At 36.9% G+C, this 24,442-nt stretch overlaps 1 long non-coding RNA gene across 1 annotated transcript in view; it reads left to right on the top strand.

The window, feature by feature from the left end:
- LOC126585961 (uncharacterized) overlaps positions 1 to 6,307 on the top strand; it is a 55,176-nt gene extending 48,869 nt beyond the window's left edge. Inside the window, exon 3 of the long non-coding RNA XR_007610707.1 lies at positions 6,027 to 6,307. This is a non-coding gene — a long non-coding RNA (uncharacterized LOC126585961). The remainder of the gene's footprint in view (positions 1 to 6,026) is intronic.
- Positions 6,308 to 24,442: the final 18,135 nt, after the last annotated feature.

Here is a 24,442-nt window from a genome sequence, read left to right as displayed (position 1 = left end):
TGCACAAGAACAAGCCAACTAAGTCGCATAAATATGCTCCTATCAGGCTACACAATATTCCTCCATTATTAAGGTTCTTCGTACTGATAATGGGGGAGAATATGTTAACTCTGAGCTATCTACTTTTTTTCGTGATCAAGGAATTCTTCATGAGACAACGTGTTCGTATACCCCACAACAGAATGGGGTAGCTGAGCGAAAAAAACGTCATATTTTGGAAACTGCTCGTGCATTGCTTATTGGTGGATCCGTGCCTAAAAGTTTTTGGCCAGACGCCATCACCTATGCCATGTATGTTATAAATCGCATGCCATCCCGAGTTGTAGAATTTCGTACTCCACTCCAAGTGTTGACAGAACATGTTCCGGTTGTTTCTACCAATATTCTCACTCTCGAGTGTTTAGATGCGTTGCTTATGTTCATATTCACAAGATTAATCGTAGTAAATTGGATCCTTTTGCTCTTCCGTATGTCTTTGTGGGTTTTTCATCTCACCAGAAAGGGTACAAGTGTTACCACCCTGCAACTCGCCACATGTATATAACCATGGATGTAACTTTCTCTGAGTCAGAATATTTTTATACTCCCGTATCACCACCCTTCGATCACAAGGGGGAGAGTTCTAGTTGTGATCTTGATGGTGTTTTTGAATGGTTAGATGTACAAGAGGTAATGGTTTCAGGGGGAGTGCAAGGTGCCATGCCGAGTGATGCAGTTGATGCTCAGTCTCCTCCTGTCGAATAGCCTGTTGTGAATGGTCAGCAGCTTTTCACCGAAGAAGAGGCTACCAGTCCGTGTGTTGGTGTTGCCGAAGAGGAGTGTACTGATGGTCAGCCAGCTGTTACCGAAGCAGCTTTCTCTCCTCTCTCTAGCCCAATAGTGCCGTTGTCCAATACATCTTCTCTGGATATCCCTAAGGTAAGCACTAGTGATACTCATGTAACTAATGATGTTATAAGTACATATAAATTGCCACTAAGGCAAAATCGTGGTGTACCTCTTGACAGGTTCTCTCTGGAGGGAAAAGTAAAGTATCCCATAACCAATTATGTGTCCTGTAAAAACCTTTAATCTGAACGCCAGGCTTGGGTGAATAATGTGGATTCGATTCAAGTACCAACTCGAGTAGAAGACGTTTTGAAGAATCTAGAATGGATCGAAGCAATGGATGAAGAGATGAGGGCAGTGCAGAAAAATAATACATGGGAAGTAGTTGAGCTACCAAAAGGAAAAAAGCCAATTGGGTGCCGATGGGTTTTTACAGTTAAATACAAGGCTAATGGATCACTCGATAGGTATAAAGCAAGGTTGGTGGCGAAAGGGTATACTCAAACATACGGAGTTGATTATCAGGAAACTTTCTCTCCCGTGGCTAAGATGAATACGGTACGAGTGAAGGAATTATTTTGGGAAAACATGTTCATTTGAGCAACATCATATAGCATGCAATTAACAATTAAAGGCGGAATCATGCTTGTATGCACTCAAAAACAAAACATTACCATGAAATTCAAAGCCTAGTAGATTGGTGAACCAATAATCAACTCAAAACAAAGTGAGTTGAAATTAATACCTTTGTAGATTCCTCTTTGCATAAGCAAAGGCTAATCACCCAAAGAGATAGGGCCTTCATTCCTTGCTTCTTAGATCCATGGATTTGGATGGAAGAATAGGTTCTCCAAGTTCCCAAAATTGAGAACCTCTAAGTCTCTTCACCAAGGTTAGATTGTAGAAGAAATGAGTGACCTTGGAGTAGTAGGATTGCTAGATGTACCCTCCAAGGTGTTGGCCTCTTTAGAGAGAAAATGGAGAGACAATTCTCACCAATTTTCCCCAAAAATAAACCCTTTTAATCCTTAATGAATATTTGGCTATAAAGTCATTTATATAGTCACTTCTTTAAGTGACCTAAATAACCAAAACCCTAATTCATTCCATATGGCCGCCCATTTAGGGATTTTTGGGCTTTTGGGCTTTAATGAATCTTTATTCATTAAATTGTCATACAACTTAAGTTAATGGGCTTGACGTTCGAAGCCCATTGGGCCTTAAGGTCCAAAACTATCCCGAAGTCATTTAACGAACTTATTCGTTTGATTAATTAACATATTAATTAATCCTTGCCATAAATAAATGATTAAACCATTTAATCATTCTTACTCATTTCCGTTTAATCTCCAATCTCTACCTTTTATGGTGTGCGATCCATTAGGTTCCTTTTAGCGAGGTAGTGGGCGATTAAAACCATTTTACATCGATTGTGAATTGAAACTATTTTCAATTCTCCCTTTAGTGATTACACACGTTTAGGGCTTCCACAAACCATGAGTGACACCTAGCAGCATATCATGGTTACCCAAGCTAATCAGAAGAGGTTAGAGAACCTATTCAGTTCGGGATTACAAATGCAATACGGTCTTTCTCTAATCTAATACTCTTGACCACATTGTTTGGTTTGATAGTTTATTTGCTCATGTCTACTATCCAATGTGTGTCTTGTGCTTATATGATTACCTTGAATGTGATTTGGAACGCATTCCCCAATCTCATTCATACTCTGGCCAGAGATTCAAATCATATCATAGAGTATTCTCCCTCAAACGGTTTGAAGGTTAGAGATCCCTTGTTGCGCATTCACTTGTCTCCATAGCTAAGTGGCTTGACCCCAACGATGCCGTGGACACCCTCCTGATGGAGTGACTTTGACATAATCAAAGATCAAGGACTTAACCACAAGACAACTATGATGCCTCAGGTCAAAGGACTACTTTGCATTATCCCAACCATGAGTTCTCATGTGACATGGAATATGAGAACTCTTCGTTAATCGCGTTCAGTGAACTCATTCTCTATTGAGCACCTACCGTACTTGTCTTGATGTCACACACACCAATGACTCGAGACTAATCACTCTCCCTGAGAGAAGACATAGTACGTACCGATCTTAACGGACTGTCAATGCCCAATTGGCAATCCTATGATCAGGAACATTTAGGATGTGTCTACGAAAGAATGGTCTCATGAATCTAACTTCATTAGATTACATTCTCCCAATCACATATTCCTTGGACTTTATCGTTTAAGCATATAACATTTATATGAGACGGCTCAAACAATAATCTTTGCCCTTTATATGTAAAACTAGATTAGTTTAACATGTGAAATGTCCGTAAAGTATCATCACATGATTGGCTTTAGGGCACATTTCCAACAACGAGTCCTTATCTCACTAGCTGCAAATTTGAATTGGCCACTGAAACAGTTTGATGTAAAAAATGTGTTTCTTCATGGACATCTAGAAGAAGAAGTGTATATGGATTTTCCTCCAGGGTATAGCAATGGAGGAAAAATAGGAGTGTGCCGACTACGGAAGTCCCTTTATGGGCTTAAACAGTCACCATGTGCATGGTTTGGGAGGTTCACTCAGGCCATGAGAAAAAATTGGTATTTTTAGAGTCATTCTGATCATACTTTATTTGTGAAGCGGAGGAACGGTAAAGTAATAGCCTTGATTATTTATGTAGATGATATGATAAAAACAGGTGATGATTCAGATAAAATTATCAAGCTGGAGAAGAACCTTTCTGCTGAGTTTGAGATGAAAAATTTGTGTGACTTAAAGTATTTCCTTGGTGTTGAAGTTGCTCGTTCGTCCATAGGTATTTTCTTGTCTCAACGAAAATATGTTATAGATTTATTGAAGGAAACGGGTATGCTTGGGTGTAAACCAGTGGATACTCCTATTGTGGAGAAACATTACTTGGGAATTTATCCGGATCAAGAACCAGTGGATAAAGGCAGATATCAGAGACTGGTAGGAAGACTAATTTATTTAGCTCATACTCGTCCAGATATAGCCTATGCAGTAAGTGTGGTGAGTTAGTTTATGCACTCACCGAGTGTGGATCATATGGCAACTGTTATGTAAATTTTGGCTTATTTGAAGTCGGTTCCAGGAAAAGAAATTTTGTATAAAAATTCAGGTCATCTGAGGGTTGAGGGATTTACTGACGCTGATTGGGCAGATGATGTGACTGATAGGCGCTTTACTTCTGGATACTTTACGTTTGTTGGTGGAAATCTAGTTACTTGGAGAAGTAAGAAGCAAAATGTGGTGTCAAGGTCTTCAACCGAGGCCGAATTCAGAGGTATGGCACATGGGATATGTGAAGTTCTTTGGTTACGTAAGTTACTTGGCGGTCTAGGTTTCAAAGCAAAGGAGGCAATAAGCTTGTATTGTGATAATAAGTCCGCACGGGAGATTGCAGAGAACCCGGTACAACATGATAGAACAAAACATATGGAGGTTGACCGTCACTTTATTAAGGAAAAGCTTGAGAAGAAAATTGTGTCAATACCGTTTGTGAACTCAGAAGAGCAACTCATAGATATCCTCACTCATGCCGTGTGTTGTAGGTTGTTTGGTGACTTACTTGTCAATTTGGGCATGTGTGATATCTATGCTCCAACTTGAGGGGGAGTGTTGTCGTGAGGGGTTTTTGTAAAAAGGGCATATAAATATATTGTAAATATTAGGAATCCTTTATTAGGAAGGATTTGTGAGTCCTTTATTGTTACCTTGTAGAACAGGGGTTGTCTCTTGTATATATTTTCCCTTTATGCAATACAATGGAAATTAAGCCGTAAAATTCTATTCAGCCTCGGGAGGTCGTCGCCAGGGTAACAACCAAGGTAGAGGAAACAAAAGTTAGCGTAACCAAGGTGGTCGTAGTAGTGATAGAGCTAGTACTTCTGGAAGAGCAGCCCAAGGTTGTGTTTTTGCTATGAATCAGCAGCATGCAAATGAGGATCCAAATGTCATTATTGGTACGTTAAATGCTTTTGGTTATTTAGCTAGAGTATTAATTGATCTTGGAGCTATACATTCTTGTACTTCACTACATTCTCACAAATGGAAAATACCTATCCTACACCGCTTGATCAAGAATTTGGGTTAGCTATTCCCATTGTGATGTTTTTAGTATCCAATGGGAGTACGAGAATTGTCCAGTCCTTATGGTTGAAGAACTTATGGAAGCAGATATTCTTCCCTTACTTCTTGTTGATTTTGACATAATTTTGGTAATGAATTGGCTTTCGAAATATCATGTTGTTATCAATTGTCATGTGATGTGAAAATTACTTGACACACAAATTAAACTCTCTTTTTGACAATTGTAGTATAGATGTAAGTAGGGTATCGTTCTAGGCCGGGGATTAGGAGGGATTGCTAATCTATTCAAAATATTAAATAAGACTCAAGGACACAAAACTAGGCTAAAAACTCTAATAACTCGAAACACACTTAGAATGACTCAAAATAATGAAAACAATCAAATTAGACACTAGGAACTGAAATGGACGGAAATTGAATTAAAAGACTAACAACAATGAAAACTAACTAAATAATATAATTTAATAATGGGGGGGGGTTTGGTTTTGACGAGAAGTAAATTAAACTTAAATAAATTACAGAATTGACAAAAGCATGAAATTAAGGTGAAAGGATAGGTGACGGACTAGCTAGAGGGTTCTTCTCCACACATGATACATATGCAACCTAAATTGATTTTCAGTTGTTCTTTCAATAAATTGTGAATGACAATGTTCCAAGTTAATTAGGTCCGCTTAAATTAACTCTTAGATTTCCCTAGATTCATTGGATTGAATGGAATACGCATTACAACCAAATTATTCCTCATCAAAGTCCCTAACTATGGGATACGCATGATAGAGACATTCAACAAAGATCATTAAGTTCAACGGAAATCATAAACATTGACTAGGCATTCATAACTATGAAATACGCATGTTAATCCAGCCTAGAATTCACTTAACACGATTGTGGATAACAACTTTCACTACTTGTGAATATAAGTTCATAACGATTAGGTGAAATTCACTTATATTCTAGCATCAAATTCATGCATGTAAATTAAGTATGCATTCTTAATCGACATACAAAAATAAGTTATCAATCAAGCAGTTAAGCAAATTAAATCACAACTCAGAAATCACAACTGAAGGTAATCAATTCATATTACAAATATATTCATGGCTTTGAATTAACCTCTAGCCAAAATAAATTTAGTTACACATTATTTTCAAATTAAACCAAAAGTAAAACATAGGTTTGAGAAGATAAAACCAAGAAAAGAAGATCTGCCAAAATTTGATGCGTCTGCCCTCCTGCTCCGCGTCTATCTCCCCTGCTTCTCCTCGTCACCCTGCTGCGTCTCTCTGCCTTCTGACAGTCTCTCTTCTCTCTTCCCGTTCTCACGCTGCCAAAGGCAGCTTCCTATCAGTTCTCTCCGCCCTTGACTTCTGCTAATCTCTGCCTTGCTCACGCTGCTAGGCAGCTTTTTGCTTCCAGTCTCTCACGCTGCCAAAGGCAGCCTGTATTCCCCCCCCCCCGTGTCATGCCTTATGTTTCTTCTTTTATTTATTTTTTATTTCCTTTTCCCTGGTCTCTTCCCTCTCCCCGCTTCTATGCTATATCCCTCTCTCTTTATTTTTCTGTTTTCTTTTTGGCAGCCTCGCTGCCTTCCACTTCTCCCCCATTATTTTATATTCTTTTTCTGCTGTCCAGTCCTCTCCCTTAAACAACTCTGCACGTCCTCCTCTCTCTAGTGCACCATCCACTTCTTCTTATTCTTCTTTTCTTGCTTTTATGCCACTCCTCGTGTCTCTTGCCTGTCACAACATGAATTATGATGATGTTTCAAACATCATCATGACTTATCATTATTATTTTTTTTAATTTAATTTAAAAGCTGATCTACACAGACAGTTTTGACGAATTTATTACATAAAATTTCACTTGTTCTATTTTTATTTTCTTTGCATAACAAATCCTATAAACACAAAAATAACGTAAATAGCTCAAAAATATAAGGAACTAACTAAGAAAAGACGAGTGAATTCGACGTAAAAATATATATAAATATGATCCGATCAAATACCCCCACACTTAACTTTTGCTAGTCCTCGAGCAAAACAAAGAAAACAAGAACAAAAAGTAACAAGAAAAACATTAGCTTCCCCCTATGTGACCCTCATAGAATTTCATTCGAGAACACAAATCAACAAGAACCATAGCTAGCACCAAACAAACTAATCCAAGTTCATCTTCCTTATTCAAATATTAGCAGTAATCTTTGAATCATCCTTGAAGTGTAGTGTGTGAGATAGCCATGCTAATGCAATTTCAAAATTTTTATATTTTTAAAATCATCATATGCAAACTAGCAACCTTCTCACGGGATATACACTCAATCACACATGTGTTTAGTTTAAATGTGTTTCGCTCAAAGAATCAAATGTGAAAGTTCTACCATAAGCTTGCATAAAGATCACTTCTCCACAGTCATAATTGCAAAACTTAAATCAAGAGGACTTTTATTGGATGTAATGAGGTTTAGGGAGAGGGTTATTGAAATAAAAGAATAGGTAAACACAAGTTCCAAGCTACATTGCAAGCAATTCTTTTGTTTAGATTTATAAGAACTCAATCTTTCCAGCGATTCTTCTAGCACCTCCAACCACACCCTTAAACTGAAACTTTAAAAACTTTTTATTTCATTTGTATACAATCTTTCTTTTTCTTCTCTTTTCTCTCTTTTTTTTTTTTTTTTTTTTTTTAATACAAACATGAAATACCCCCACACTTATTCTTTTGCCAAACACCTTCAAAGTACTTCATAAACGTTTCTCATAAGACAATCTCGCATTGCTCGCTTGGAAAGGGTAAGGAAAAATGTTTCAGGTATAAGGGTAGACATATCTGGTGATAAGAAATAAAAGGCTCAACATACACGGCTCAAATTGGCAATCTAATGATATCATTTTTCTTTGGGAAACATGGTTATTTGGGCCATAGTGGTAAACCTAATGCCTCTATCATTTCCAAATTCATGCAATCAATGACAAACATTTCGAAAGATCGTTACGCAAGTTCTAGAGATGTATCTCACATAAGTTCATCACACATGAAAGAATAGGAGTGTATGAAAAATGCACACACTTTCAATAGGCTCAAAAACTCACATAGGATATATATGGTCACTAAATTCACATATGAAGCTTTAATTCATACTTTAGTTTCACATTAACAAGGCTATGTGCATTTGGTTTTTCAAAGATGGTCAAACATGTACAAAACTAACAAGAGAATTAGGAATTTCACAAAACACATGTTAACTAAGTTCTTGATAATCATGATTCAAATTTGATCTTAATTATATCATTGGGTCGGGAAACTAACAAAAATCTAAATCAAAACAATAAGGGAAACAAGACAATATTTTTGGATTTTTTTTTTTTTTTTTTTTAAATTTCCGATTTTTTTTTTTTTTTTAATTTTTAAGGAAAACAAAACTAATAGAGAAAACAAAAAGCAACAACACGGAAACAAATGAAATTCTAGAGATAACTACCCCCACACTTAAACTGGACATTGTCCCCAATGTCAGAAAACACTATAATGCAAATAAAAATGAAATAAATAAATAATAAGAAACAAAATAAAGCAATTGGACTGAAAACTTCCCTAGTTTGCAGTAAAATCAAGCGATGACCCCCCCAAGCTAAAATTCTGCAATCAACTTCAAGGGTGGAAATAACCAAAAATTCCTGCAAAGAAAAGAAATAATTCAGTTAAGTAACGCAAGAAAATGTAAAAAAAATTGCAAACGAAAAATTGAAAATCACGAAAAAAGACAATGAATAGAACTAATAAGTGATCATTGGTCGTGCTTGTTGACTTTCCACAGCTTTCCTCTTGAACGGGGTGATACTTAGCTTTTTACTTGCAAGTGATGATTTGATGATATTGTACGGCGAAGCTTTGCTCTTTGGTGATGTTGCAGTTCCTTATTTGTTCTCCAAGCTGATGTGGCAGCTTCTCTAGTTCTTCATCTCAGACTCCTTCTGCTGGGATGATTGTGCAAGCTGCATTCTTCTCTGCTTGTTTCTTCTGCACGACGGGCGGGCACGAGGGAGAGGTGTTGGTCTGTTTCTTTCTTCAATCTTTCCAAGTGCCCACCTCTTGCTCTCTTTCTCCTTGTCCTTAGTTGAGGATGAATCAGCACGTTGTCTCCACATGCTTCGAGGTATCATCTTCACTTCCCTTATACGTGAGAGACGAAGCGAAAGCATAAGATGATGAGTACTCGAGAGCAGGTGCTGACTGGAGAAAGGACAGGGAGAAAGCATGATATGAGATACTCGTGCTCTCAACCTTTATGATATGAAATACTTGTGCTCTGGATGGGTTGTTTGCAGGGGTATCCCAGGGGATGAAAAATACAGAGTGACTTGAGAGGGTTTGTTGGAAAGCCATTTTCGGAGATGAAGAAGCGCTGAGAGGGTGTGCCTTTGCTGTAGAAGGCGAAGGTAGACACTTATAGGACTTTTCTTCACAACCGGAACTATTCTCTCACTCATTATCGGCAGCCGGTGGATGGATGAATAGTACAAATTACGCGCTTTCTGACAAAGCTGCCCGTAATTTCCGCAAAGCTGCCAGTTGCATGTGACGAGTGACGACACGTCTGGACAACTTGATCTTTTGAAATCCGGGGTTCGGCTCGTGGTTTCTGAGCAAGCCCAGCCTTTAAGAAATGAAACGCCTCTTTTGAGAAAAGAATCCGACTTTTGAGAAAGGAGCCCCGACTCTTCGATTTGCGAGAGGACGCTTCTTCGATTTCTGAGGAGCGCCTCTTTGATTTCTTCTTTTTATAGAGGCGTTAATTTTGTTCCACAACACACTTGAGCTCTCTCCTGTAAACACTCTCTTCTTGCACTTCCAAAATCTTAATCTGTCCGATCTCTTCTTTCTTTACCATTCTGAAAAATGTCTGGCCCTTCCGATCGTCGTTTTGACTTGAACATTGGTGAAGAGGCAGCTCCGCCTTCACCAGACAACATATGGCGCCCATCCTTCATATCCCCTACCGGTCCCCTTACCGTGGGGAATTTGGTGATGAAAAATGAAATGACAGCTGCGGTGGTGGCCCAGAACCTTGTCACCCCAAGAGATAACAGACTGTTTGCTAGACGGTCTGATGAATTGGCGGTTAAGGATTCTCTGGCTCTTAGCGTACAGTGTGCGGGTTCTGTGTCCAACATGGCCCAACGCCTATTTGCTCGAACCCGTCACGTTGAATCGTTGGTGGCTGAAATACAGAGTCTCAAAGAGGAGATTAGAGGACTCAAGCATGAAAATAAACAATTGCACAAGCTTGCACACAATTATGCCACAAACATGAAGAGGAAAATTGACCAGCTGCAGGAAAATGATGGTCAGATTTTACTTGATCACCGGAGGTTTGTGGGTTTGTTTCAACCGCATCTACCTTCGTCTCCTGGGGCGGCACCGCGTAGTGAAGCTCCAACTGATCAACCTCCGATACCTCCTCCTTCCGTGGCCCCGCCGACTGCTGAAGCTTCGCCGACTACTGAAGCACCACCTGACCAATGAATGCTATTAGTTTACACATCATTGTAAAATATTTTTACTTTTATGTTTTTTTTTTATTTATTTATTTATTTATTTATTTTATTTATTTATTTATTTATTTATTATTATTTTTTTTTTTTAGGTGTGTTTTGTTTTGTTTTTTTTTTTTTTTTTTTTTTTTAAATCAATGTAAAAAGACTTTGTTTAACCTTCCCCCACACTTAAACTAAATAACACAAACTCACAGAAATCAACCAAATAACACAACTAACTGAACAAAACAAAATGAAAGCAGTAAAGATAAGGGTGTAAGAATGCAAATCTGATTTGGTTAGCGATTCCAAAGTCTCCCTTCGTTGAATGCTTGGGTTGCCTCCCAAGAAGCGCTTGATTTAACGTCTTTAGCGGGACGAATCTTTCCTTTAAATTCCCCTCGGCTCCAAAGCATGGAATTTATCTTTTAATGGGAGGTGATACTTGAAATGATTCGGCAATGGTTTAAATTCAAGAGTGGGTGCCTGAATCATCAAAATCAGATTTTTTCTTGGAGTTGTTAGGGATACACTACTAAATTCAACACTTTGCACGACGAGGGACATTTTGTCGTACAAAGCATTCTTAGGTCACACAAAAACTATGGTGACCAAAAAAACTGTCGCGCAGATTTTGTCGCGCAAAAGGTCATGAAAAAAGACATTGCGCAACGAAAAGTTCAAATTCGTCGCACGTCTAAACAATTGCACGACGCTTTAGTACTCGTCGTGCAAAAGTTATACGAACGAAGGTTTCCGTCGTATGATATAAAAGGGTACAAGTGCGCTTTGGACTAGTTTGTCTCGAAATTGTTTGCGCGACAAAAAATTAAGAGTCGCGTCGTGATGCGCAACAAAGTGATAAGACACGCTTAATTTTGCACGACGATTGGTCGGCGTCGCGCAAGTGTAATTTTTAATAAATAAATAATAAATAGAATAAAAGGAAAATGAAAAAAAAAATCATACTAATGACAAAAAAAAAGCAAATTAATGAATAAAACAACAATTTTTATTTATAATATAAATAAAAATGTACGTACAAATATAAAGTTTTAAAAGAAAGTGGAACAATACTATGAAAAAAAAGCAGAGGTGCTTGGTAATCTTGTTGTTGGTTGGGGACGGGGTCAGAGGTCGACGGGCCTGATTGCTATGTGGAAGGGCTCTGAGGGCGATGGTGCAGAAAAATCGGGGAGACGTATTCTGGAGGAACTGAGGGTTTGTACAAGCATTAACATTTGAGACTTGTACGATGCTAGCTCACTCCTCAAGCCAGTGCCTTCTTGCGTCAAAGCCTTAACCTAGCCCTTTGACTCCGAGGATGACGAGGCTCCACGCTCCCATCACCAGGCATTTCCCATCCCCTAACAATATGTCCCTAGCCTTCGACCGAAAGTCTGGTCCAACGTCTCTATCACGATGTGAAACCCTGCTTCCTTGGGGAGATCCATAGACTCAATCGGCGTGTCCAAGGGAAGCTGGGAGGCGGACTCCTGAAGCACGGACTTGTTGGAAATGTGCCCTAAAGCCAATCATATGATGATACTTTACGGACATTTCACATGTTAAACTAATCTAGTTTACATATAAAGGGCATAGATTATTGTTTGAGCAGTCTCATATAAATGTTATATGCTTAAACGATAAAGTCCAAGGAATATGTGATTGGGAGAATGTAATCTAACGAAGTTAGATTCATGAGACCATTCTTTCGTAGACACATCCTGAATGTTCCTGATCATAGGATTGCCAATTAGGCATTGACAGTCCGTCAAGATCGGTACGTGCTATGTTTTCTCTCAGGGAGAGTGACTAGTCTCGAGTCATTGGTGTGTGTGACATCAAGACAAGTACGTAGGTGCTCAGTAGAGAATGAGTTCACTGAACGCGATCAACGAAGAGTTCTCATACTCATGTCACATGAGAACTCATGTTTGGGATAATGCAAATTAGTCCTTTGACCTGAGGCATCACAGTTGTCTTGTGGTTAAGTCCTTGATCTTTGATTATGTCAAAGTCACCCCATCGGGGTGTCCACGGCATCGTTGGGGTTAAGTCACTTAGTCATGGAGGCAAGTGAATGCGCAACAAGGGATCTCTAACCTTCAAACCGTTTGAGGGAGAATACTCTATGATATGATTTAGAATCTCTGGCCAGAGTATGAATGAGATTTAGAAAAGTCGTTCTAAATCACATTCAAGGAAATCATATAAGCACACGAATCACATTGGATAGTAGACATGAATAAATAAACTATCAAACCAAACAATGTGGTCAGGAGTATTAGATTAGAGAAAGACCATATTGCATTTGTAATCCCAAACTGAATAGGTTTTCTTTACCTCTTCTGATTAGCTTGGGTAACCATGATATGCTGCAAGGTGTCACTCATGGTTTGTGGAAGCCCTAAACGTGTGTAATCACTAAAGGGAGAATTGAAAGTAAGTTTCAATTCACAGTCGATGTAAAATGGTTTTAATCGCCCACTGCCTCGCTAAAAGGAACCTAATGGATCGCACACCGTGTAAGGAGGAGATTGAAGAAACAATGGAGATGAGTAAGAATGATTAAATGGTTTAATCATTTATTTATGGCAAGGATAAATTAATATGTTAATTAATCAAACGAATAAGTTCGTTAAAGACCTCGGGATAGTTTTGGACCTTAAGGCCCAATGGGCTTCGAACGTCAAGCCCATTAACATAAGTTGTATGACAACTTAATGAATAATGATTCACAAAGGCCCAATTAGTCCAAAATATCCTAATGGCCGGCCATATTGGTTAGGGTAGTGAACTTGGACTTATTTACAAGTTTGCCACTCAAATGAATAAAGGTATAAATATCACTTTATAGCCAAAATTCATTAAGGGTTTGTTTTGGAGAAAATTGGTGAGAACTTGTCTCTCCATTTCTCTCTAAAGAGGCCGGCCACCTTGGGGGGTGCATCTTGCAATCCCACTACTCCAAGGTCACTCATTTCTTCTCCAATCTCTCCTTGGTGAAGAGACTTAGAGGATCTCAATTTTGGGAACTTGGAGAAACCTATTCATCCATCCAAATCCATAGATTTGAGATGCAAGGAATGAAGGCCCTCTCTTTGGGTGATTAGCCTTTGCTTATGCAAAGAGGAATCTACAGAGGTACAATTTCAACTCACTTTGTTTTGAGTTGAGTTTTGGTTCACCAATCTACTAGGCTTTGAATTTCATGGTTAATGTTTTGTTTTTAAGTGCATGCAAGCATGATTCCGCCTTTAATTGTTAATTGCATGCTTATTGATGTTGCTTAAATGAACATGTTTTCACAAAATATTCCTTCAAGTGGTATCAGAGCCTAGGTCTAGTAGTTGGTGAATCCTTTTGGGTTTTGTAGTTCATAGTTTGTGATTTAAAAGTTGTAATTGTTACAAGCTTTATTCTTGTTTCTTTGAATGTAAATTTTGTTAGAAAATTTGCCATCTCAAATGTTGTAGATGTAGTTCATATGAGCATGAATATTGGAGCTAAAATTTGGTGCCATGACTTTGGGGATTTTCGGCCAAATCCAAAGGGTGGATTTTTGGGTTCTTGTTTGACTTGTTAAAAGTGTTTTCAAGTGACTTTTGGAACCTCTATGTACCCTAGTTTGGTTAGATGTTATTTCCCTAAAGTTTGAATGGTTTTGGAATGTTTTTGGGTGGAAAAAGTTCATGGAAAAATTTTGGGTTTTTCATGAATGTTCTTCATTGTTCTTGACATTTTTGCCAAGAACAAAAAGGTTTGTGTTTTGATTCAAAGTTTTGATTTATTTCATAAAGTTTATGTTTTATGTTTTTCAAATGTTTTAATGCATTAAACATTTATTTGAAAGGTGATGGAAATGGTGATGGGTGTGTAAGGATTAATTCCCTTTCACACACACCACTTGCACCACTTGTTGCTTTATGTCTAAAACTCACAAATCAACACACACATCACTCTATCCTCTTCCAAAACCGGCCACCCCCTAGTGGGGGTACTTTTGGGGCCTTTTATGCAATTACATAAAGTTTTGATACTTTTGTGTATTTGCACTTTGGCCCAAAAGTTTACGTTTTTACGTTTAGGTCCAAAAACGCTAAAGGACAAATTGTTTTGCTCCTTTAATGAAGTTTTTGCATTGATTAAATTTTGGGTTCTATTGTAATTACATGAAGTAGTGGACTTTTGTGTCTTTACAAAGTGAACCCAAAAGTTTTGCAATATAGCCCAAAAGTTGAGGTTAATTGCTTTATAGCCCAAATTAGGTAGAGAACAAAATTGTTTTGTCTCTTTAAATGAGAATTGGATTTTCATTTTGTTTAGCTCCATTTAAATCAATTTTATGGATACAAAAACCAAATGAAAATGTTGCATTCAATTTAATTAGTTAAAGTGTTAATTAATTAAAGGGTGATTATGAACCTAAGCCTAATATAATTGAGCTATGTGAAAGGCCGTTTCAAATTTGTTTGAACCATGGGAATGTGTAGATTAGATTTTGGTTGTAATTTGATTTGATCAAATGTTGTAAAAGGGCTTAAGCTCTTCTTTACTTTAAAGTAATTTGTAATATGCAAATGTTGTAATGAGCATAAGCTCACCTTTACTTTGAAGTACTTCTTTCTTGCTTTATTTGGTATGCATGAAAATGAAGTAGTTGGGTCCAACGCCCCTAAGACAACACGCCTTAATGTGATTAAACGCGTAACTAAAATCAATCACCATTCCTAGACCGAGATTCAACACAAGGCTCGTGTTGAATCTAAACAAAGGTTCATAATCATCCTAAGGCCCTAAGGCAACTATATAGTCCATCAAATGAATGCAAAGGTTATGTTAGTAGTATCATATACTCTTGCTTTAAAAACCGTTTTATAAGCATAGTGGGAGTATTATATACAACTAAAAACAATCATATGGACCAATAGTTGTAATAGGACTAAAATGGGTTTAATAGAGATTAAAATGTATGTTTATATGTGATGAGACCTAAAACCCTCAACCAAACCATTATTAAGTTGATAAGCGTGAGAGTGCTTAGAACACTCTTTCGTTGGCCTTCCACCGTGGTGGGATCCAATCGTTTATGACTTGTACACCGGCTTCACCCTATCATGGGGGAGTACAAAGTGCATGCTTATACTCAGGAGGAATCCATACACATATGATGAGGTGAGTGTAGGCAACGAGGATGGCCGACATCGTATCATCGTGAGGCTATTCTTGAACCCCTTCACGCACTAAGCATGGTGGGAATGACTTAACTAAGTGCAATGGAGCCAACATCATATCATTGTGAGGTTACATTCTCTAGAGGCCAAATAAGATGGGTACTTGCATTAGTTGCAAATGAGTAAGCGTACTCTCTCATTATTATTGTTGCTAGCCAAACATCGTATCATCGTGAGGTGGGCTTGGTAATAGTGAGCCTCCCATAACCTACTAGGAGTTTCATCCAAAACTCTCGAATTCGTTTGAGGGATATGGAATTTGCCAAAAATAGTGGGTGGTGCTATTTGATTTAAAGACCCGGATCAAATGGCTTAAAATCAATCAACTTATATTCGTTATGTATTTGTTTACCAATATATTTGCAAACGCTATCCAACACTTGACAAATAAAACCAAATGTTTTAGTTTCCGGACTTAGTACCACAATCCCAAAGAATGTCTTATAAAGATTGCTTATGTATCTAAGTAGTCTCATCCTCACAATCTTCCTAATGATAATGTATCATTGGAAGAACATGTTAGAAAAGTCTATCATGAAGAGGACAACACAAACAACCAATGCTTAATCCTTTGTTAAATGAACAAAGGAACTTACGAAGATTAGCATAATGACAAGGACACTTTTAGTGTTATTAGTTCTTCACTTACAAATCGTTGTATGAAGAAATAATAGTTGCTTTGAACAACCCTTAGTCAATGCAAACACTAGTGCTTGTTTCTTTGTTAAATGAACAAAGAACTTGAGAAGAAAGCACAAAGGCATGGACACTTTATGTGCCATGATTCTTCACTTACAAATTGTTGTATGAAGAAATGAGAGTTGCCTTGTACAACTCTTGAAGGTTTGTAATTATGTTTAGAACATAATGGTTGGTTGACAAAAATAGTCCATTAACATGGACTTATGATGATTTTGAATCATTGAGTGTTGAAGTGATAAACCACTTAATGAGACGGAAACTAGGCAAGGACTTCACCTTTGTGTCCCTATCCTTATGGTTCACTTAGTTTATTGTAAACTATATAGTGAACAATAACCACATGCTCTCCAAAATGTTTGATGTGTATAACACAATTGAAATAAGTTTCAAGAGAGATAGTGGGAGTTTAGGGACCATGACTATTGTAGTCAAAGGAGAAGTCAAATGAAGAAGATTAAAATTAACTCCAAGGGAACAAACTTTCTTTATGAAATGATGGACATTGGAAGGGGTATTTGCAAGAAATGTCTTGCAAGTGTCAAGAACACACCTTTCAAAGGTGTTGTAAATTGTTCTTGAATAGTTCAAAACAGTTGGTTCTTCTACTTGAATGCTTGATTGCGTATTAGTAACTATGTTTTACAATCGTTGTAAAAGTGTGACTAATAAGAAGTAGAAGATTAATGAGAGAAGAGAAAGTACTTCACATTCGAAACGTGAATCGAATGTAGATCTCTGTGAAAGCAGATGGTACTTACTTCCTCATATGAACTACCAAAGAAATTGGAAAAACATAGATTGTCTTTATATTCCAATTTTAAGGAACTAAATTCCGTCACTATGTGAAATGGATAAATGTTTTGTTTGACAAAACATTGTTCTTTATTAATCAATGATTGGATTATGGTAATCTAATTGATTGTCTCTATAAGTAGAGATGATATGGTAGTGTTAACTGTTTAGAATATAATGATGCTTAAAACCCAAAAGGTTGCAAGGTAGTGACTAATCCCAACTAAGTTGTGATACCTCTAAAACATAAGTTACGAGTTGGTGATAGATGGACGCTTTGGATCGTTAGGTCCGGATCCAATACCTTCTTGTTAAAATTGTATAGAGGCGAAATGTTCGAATCTTTATTCTTTTGGAAAGAAGAAAGAATCACAAAGTTGTTGAGGTTAATTCACTTAGATGTTAGTGGCACTTGTCCACAACATAAATACTACTCATGTTGGATGACAGTCACCGAAGATCACTCTCGGTTGCACTATAGTTTATTTTGAATAAACACAGGTCCGAATACTTTGCAAAATGTTTCAAAGAATTCAAGTAATGTAAGTTGATGAGTAAGACGTCTAAAGTAATTACCTCCTTAGATTTGATCCAAGATAAGGTAACACTTTAAAACAGTTTCCTTGAAAGATATCAAGGAAATAAGCATCATAAGATAATAGATTTCTCCATAAGGAGAAGAACGAACTCGAATAAGATTTAGTTCGTTAGGTGTTATCTATTACCCATATATAGGATATATACTTCTAAAAACAATATGATTGTCAATTAGAAGATCTTCCAAATTTTTCATGACTCCATAAGATGTAGTTGGAAAGAAAGACAAATCTTAAGCATGTTAAGATTTGGGGTTGTGTGCTAATAAGCAATATTTGTTTGATAACAATCTTGTGGGATATCCTTAAATTAACTTTTGGATATCGCTTCTATAAACCAACTAACAAATGTTGTTTTGTTGGGTAGTTCATTGTAATCCTACAATGTGATTTGCCTAAAAGCAAATAAACGAAAGATAGAACTCAAAGAATGGGTTCTTTGAGAGACAAGATAGTAATCAACAAATATAACAACCTAGTTCCTATACCAAAAGCTCCAAGGTAGTCGAGAAGGATTTATAAACCGTCTAAGTTGAATGGTTTGAACTTTATGACTTTGTCATAGAGTTGCACCTCTTAATTCGAAAGAAATAAGAATGAAAATCCTTATGACTACATTGAGTGTATATATGATATATACTCAAGAAAATGGTAAAGTACCATTTGACCCGAAATAATGAAACCTTTATAAGCTAATTGGTAGCTTAAGGTGACTACAATCAAAGAGATTGGTTGACTTTGAAGGAACCAATTTTGACGTAGTCTTAGTTTCAATTAATTCGAACAATGCTATCTACAACTAAATGGTGATTCAATGTTTGGACATAATATAGGTTTCCGAAACCATTATTAAGATAGTCTTGATAATATATGTCTAAAACTATGAATCACAAGACATGTAAGTTGTAGAGATCCATCCATCATGGATCTTGGCAAGCTAGTGGGAGCTATAAGCGTCTTATGAGAGAAAGGTCAAATCGTTTGATTTCTCATAAAGATGTAAATGAATCTTTTGTTTACTAGGTTTACAAAAGATTAGTGGGAGTTAACCATATTCCTAAATTTGTATATATATATATAAATATATATGTGATATATATGAATATATATATGATACATTAATTTTGGAAATGAAAAGAATACTTCTTCGTTAAAGTTATGACTTTAAACGTTCTATAAAGATAGAATGTATATGGGAGACATAGTCTATATACATGGGATGGAAATCTATAATGATATATTTCATGATATAATTGGATTATATCAATCCCTGATAATAGACAATGGATGCAAGGAAGTTTCTCATATGATGATAAACTTCCATTAGAAGGACAACTATAGTGAGACTAAGAAGTTGCTCTTCTCAAAGAGAACGTTCTCTTTGACTCCCAATGAAATAATGCGTAAATAGAATCCTTTATGCATACGCATAAAGGGGATTTATGTATTTCATATTGTATGAAAAACATTGATATGAGTTGTACCTAGAACGGTACAAGACGATATCAGTGTAAGCCCAGGATCAGAACCTTGGCAACTGTCAAGTGAGTCCTTAAGTATTTAAGAGTTGGTGAAAGATGGATGCTTTGACTACATTGAGTGTATATATATGATATATACTCAAGGAAATGGTAAAGTACCATTTAACCCGAAATAATGAAACCTTCATAAGCTAATTGGTAGCTTAAGGTGACTGCAATCAAAGAGAATGGTTGACTTTGAAGAAACCATCTTTGAGGTAGTCTTGGTTTCAATTAATTCGAAGATAGCTAGCTACAACTAAATGGTGATTCAATGTTTGGACATAATATGGGTTTCCGAAACCATTATTAAGATAGTCTTAAATATATATGTCTAAAACTATGAATCACAAGATATGTAAGTTGTAGAGATCCATCCATCATGGATCTTAGCAAGCTAGTGGGAGCTATAAGCGTCTTATGAGAGAAAGGTCAAATCGTTTGATTTCTCATAAAGATGTAAATGAATCTTTTGTTTACTAGGTTTACAAAAGATTAGTGGGAGTTAATCATATTCCTAAATTTGTATATATATATATATATATATAAATATATATGTGATATATATGAATGTATCTATGATATATTAATTTTGGAATTGAAAAGAATATTTCTTCGTTAAAGTTATGACTTTAAACATTATATGAAGATAAAATGTATATGGGAGACATAGTCTATAAACATGGGATGGAAATCTATAATGATAGATTTTAGGATATAATTGGATTATATCAAGCCCTAAATAATAGACAAGAGATGCTAGGAAGTTTCTCATATGATGATAAACTTCAATCAAATGGACAACTCTAGTAAGACTAAGAAGTTGCTCTTCTCAAAGAGAACGTACTCTTTGACTCCCAAAGAAATAATGCGTAAATAGAATCCTTTATGCATACGCATAAAGGTGATTTATGTATTTCATATTGTATGAAAAACATTGATATGAGTTGTACCTAGAACGGTACAAGACGATATCAGTGCAAGCCCAGGATCAGAACCATGGCAACTGTCAAGTGAATCCTTAAGTATTTAAGAAATACTAAAGGATAGATTCCTCAAAGAATGAGGAAGAATTAGAGTAACGTAAAGGAAGCGTAAATGTATTAGATTATGAATCTAATCCATCATTGGATGTTTCTTCATTATGAATGAAGAGATAAACGGATATCTCTGTATTATGACTAAAGAGATATTTGGATGGAAACATTAAAGTAATGACTTTAGTGTGTTCCATTATGAATGCAAAATATATTGCCATATAGAAGTTTACAACAATGTTGTTTGGATGGGAAAGTTCATTTATGAACTTTCTATTCGGTTCCAACCAGAAAGTGTATCTAGTGTACTGACACTATGACACTAATGGGGCGATAGCTCAAGCCAGGGAATCAAGGTCTCATCAAGATCCGAACTCAAATGAGAGACTGAACCACATGATTGAGAATCATGTATAATGGTGACGTCGTTATTCTCAAGGTTGCTTCTATGGATAACATATAGATATCCATTGTCTAGGCCTACTACTCAGCCATTTATGAAATGACTACAGAAGAGGTATCATCACTGATGACCAAGCTGATTGGCTCTAGTGCAAGTGGGAGATTGTTGGAAATGTGCCCTAAAACCAATCATATGATGATACTTTACGGACATTTCACATGTTAAACTAATCTAGTTTAACTATAAAGGGCAAAGATTATTGTTTGAGCCGTCTCATATATATGTTATATGCTTAAACGATAAAGTCCAAGGAATATATGATTGGGAGAATGCAATCTAATGAAGTTAGATTCATGAAACCATTCTTTCGTAGACACATCCTAAATGTTCCTGATCATAGGATTGTCAATAAGGCATTGACAGTCCGTTAAGATCGGTACGTACTGTGTCTTCTCTCAGGGAGAGTGACTAGTCTCGAGTCATTGGTGTGTGTGACATCAAGACAAGTACGTAGGTGCTCAATAGAGAATGAGTTCACTGAACGCGATCAACGAAGAGTTCTCATATTCATGTCACATGAGAACTCATGGTTGGCATAATGCAAAGTAGTCATTTGACCTGAGGCATCATACTTGTCTTATGGTTAAGTCCTTGATCTTTGATTATGTCAAACGTCATTCCATTGGAGTGTCCACGGCATCGTTGGGGTTAAGCCACTTAGCCATGGAGGCAAGTGAATGCGCAACAAGGGATCTCTAACCTTCAAACTGTTTGAGGGAGAATACTCTATGATATGATTTAGAATCTCTGGCCAGAGTATGAATGAGACTTGGGAATGCGTTCCGAATCACATTCAAGGAAATCATATAAGCACACGAATCACATTGGATAGTAGACATGAATAAATAAACTATCAAACCAAACAATGTGGTCAGGAGTATTTGATTAGAGAAAGACCGTATTGCATTTGTAATCCCAAACTGAATAGGTTTTCTCTACCTCTTCTGATTAGCTTGGGTAACCATGATATGCTGCAAGGTGTCACTCATGGTTTGTGGAAGCCCTAAACGTGTGTAATCACTAAAGGGAGAATTGAAAGTAAGTTTCAATTCACAATCGATGTAAAATGGTTTTAATCGCCCACTGCCTCGCTAAAAGGAACCTAATGGATCGCACACCGTGTAAGGTGGAGATTGAAGAAACAATGGAGATGAGTAAGAATGATTAAATGGTTTAATCATTTATTTATGGCAAGGATTAATTAATATGTTAATTAATCAAACGAATAAGTTCGTTAAAGACCTCGGGATAGTTTTGGACCTTAAGGCCCAATGGGCTTCGAACGTCAAGCCCATTAACTTAAGTTGTATGACAACTTAATGAATAATGATTCACAAAAGCCCAATTAGTCCAAAATATCCTAATGGCCGGCCATATGGTTAAGGGTAGTGAACTTGGACTTATTTACAAGTTTGCCACTCAAATGAATAAAGGTATAAATATCACTTTATAGCCAAAATTCATTAAGGGTTTTGTTTTGGAGAAAATTGGTGAGAACTTGTCTCTCCATTTCTCTCTAAAGAGGCCGGCCACCTTGGGGGGTGCATCTTGCAATCCCACTACTCCAAGGTCATTCATTTCTTCTCCAATCTAACCTTGGTGAAGATACTTAGAGGTTCTCAATTTTGGGAACTTGGAGAAACCTATTCTTCCATCCAAATCCATAGATTTAAGATGCAAGGAATGAAGGCCCTCTCTTTGGGTGATTAGCCTTTGCTTATGCAAAGAGGAATCTACAAAGGTACAATTACAACTCACTTTGTTTTGAGTTGAGTTTTGGTTCACCAATCTACTAGGCTTTGAATTTCATGGTTAATGTTTTGTTTTTAAGTGCATGCAAGCATGATTCCGCCTTTAATTGTTAATTGCATGCTTATAGATGTTGCTTAAATGAACATGTTTTCACAAAATAATCCTTCACCCGAATGGTGGAGAAGAGTCTTCTTCTCCCGATTGATCTTGTTCGCCTTCGCTTTCTTCTGTTATACAAAAAATGAACATATTAGTTGTAATACTTAAAGAAGATTTAAAAAATAATAACAAACAGTAGTAAAAATTAAAAAAAAAGTAAAATGAAAAAAGTCGGAATTAAAAATGCACCCCATAGCCTTGCTTTTGAAAATCACCGCAAAGCCAAACCTAACTATCTTGTTTGTCCTTCAAGTCCTTCAGACAACCCTCCTTGAGAGTGACCTACGAATCATCAAACTGTTGGAAACATTGGTGCATGTCACTTTTCCATTGCTTGTAGCGTTCGGAGAAGAGCCGATTGAGGTACGCGAAGATGTCCTCATCCATGTCCTCCAAATTGTAGTTTGTCTGGAATATAACAAATATTATGAAAGTATTAGTAATAAAAGACACTAATAAATATAAATATATAAATTTTACATGAAAAGCATTAAAAATGCAACTCTACTTACTGACAATTGATTGCGCACCATGTTCTTCTTCTCCTCCCGCATCACCTTCCAAGACTTCCACCGCATAGGGCAAAAGGTCCTCACGACATGCCCAATGTCGTGGGCCAATGCACTATGCTGCTCCGCCATTGGTGTTGCCCAATGTCGCTCATCATATCCGATTAGGATATGACTGTTGGTCACCCGGGTAACCTTCATCGTCTTTAATTGTTGACAAGGTCCCCTAGAGTTTTTCTTCGCTACAAAGAGATGAAAAAAACAATCCGGCATAACCTCCCCTATAATTAAAACATTTACCAAAACCCTGAAAGTAACATAAACAATATTCGTAAACAACACATTGATCAAAATAGTTTAAGAAATGGTTTGGAACAATGATAACTTTTTAATCCTTACATGACATAACTTATCAAATTGAACCTAAAATAACAAAACTCAGTCAACATGGGAATGAGGGAGTGAATTAGGATTGTATACCTAATTGTGTACCCGAGGCTTCGGTTGTGGATCCTGATGGCGACATTTGGGCCGTAGTGCGGGGGTGCCAGTGAGTACGTCTGGCGCTAATAGGTAACGCCACCGAAGAAGTCGACGATGCTTGCATCTGTGGGATTTGAGGACCACCTAGGTCAACCGGATGAATGTGCCCATGGTCCATCTCTACCAAAGTAGTAGCAGTACCAGTAGGTGTAGTCGTTGAACTACGTGTGGCCATCGGACTAGGTGTAGAAGTCATCGCCCACCAGGTTCTAATGAGGTGTGTCATCTACAAAATTGGAAATCAATTTGTTTTGTACATAAAGATTTAACTTACCGTACACATGCTAATACTTTGAACTTCAATTTAAAACGAAATTTAAAAACCCTAATTCCAAAACCCAATTCAAGTTTGGCAGAAACAAAACTTAAAACTAATATAAATTACACAAACTAATCAATTCATATAGGATATAGACCCATCAATTATAACTTATAAGAAGAAACGAGCATAAAGGACAACCTTACAAGTTTACTACCTAAAACCAAACAAATGTGAGGTGCCCTGGATATCCTTACTACCATATGTTTAAATAAAGACTTCACAACAAACTAATAATGTGAGAGAAAGCATATCATTATTTACTAGTAAAATCCAGATTTGCTTATATCATGTGGGTTCCCATATCTTTGAATAATAATAA

Source organism: Malus sylvestris, chromosome 10 (genome assembly GCF_916048215.2).
Source record: "Malus sylvestris chromosome 10, drMalSylv7.2, whole genome shotgun sequence".
In the NCBI taxonomy this organism is placed as follows: Eukaryota; Viridiplantae; Streptophyta; class Magnoliopsida; order Rosales; family Rosaceae; genus Malus; species Malus sylvestris.
This window is presented reverse-complemented; position numbering and strand designations above follow the sequence as displayed.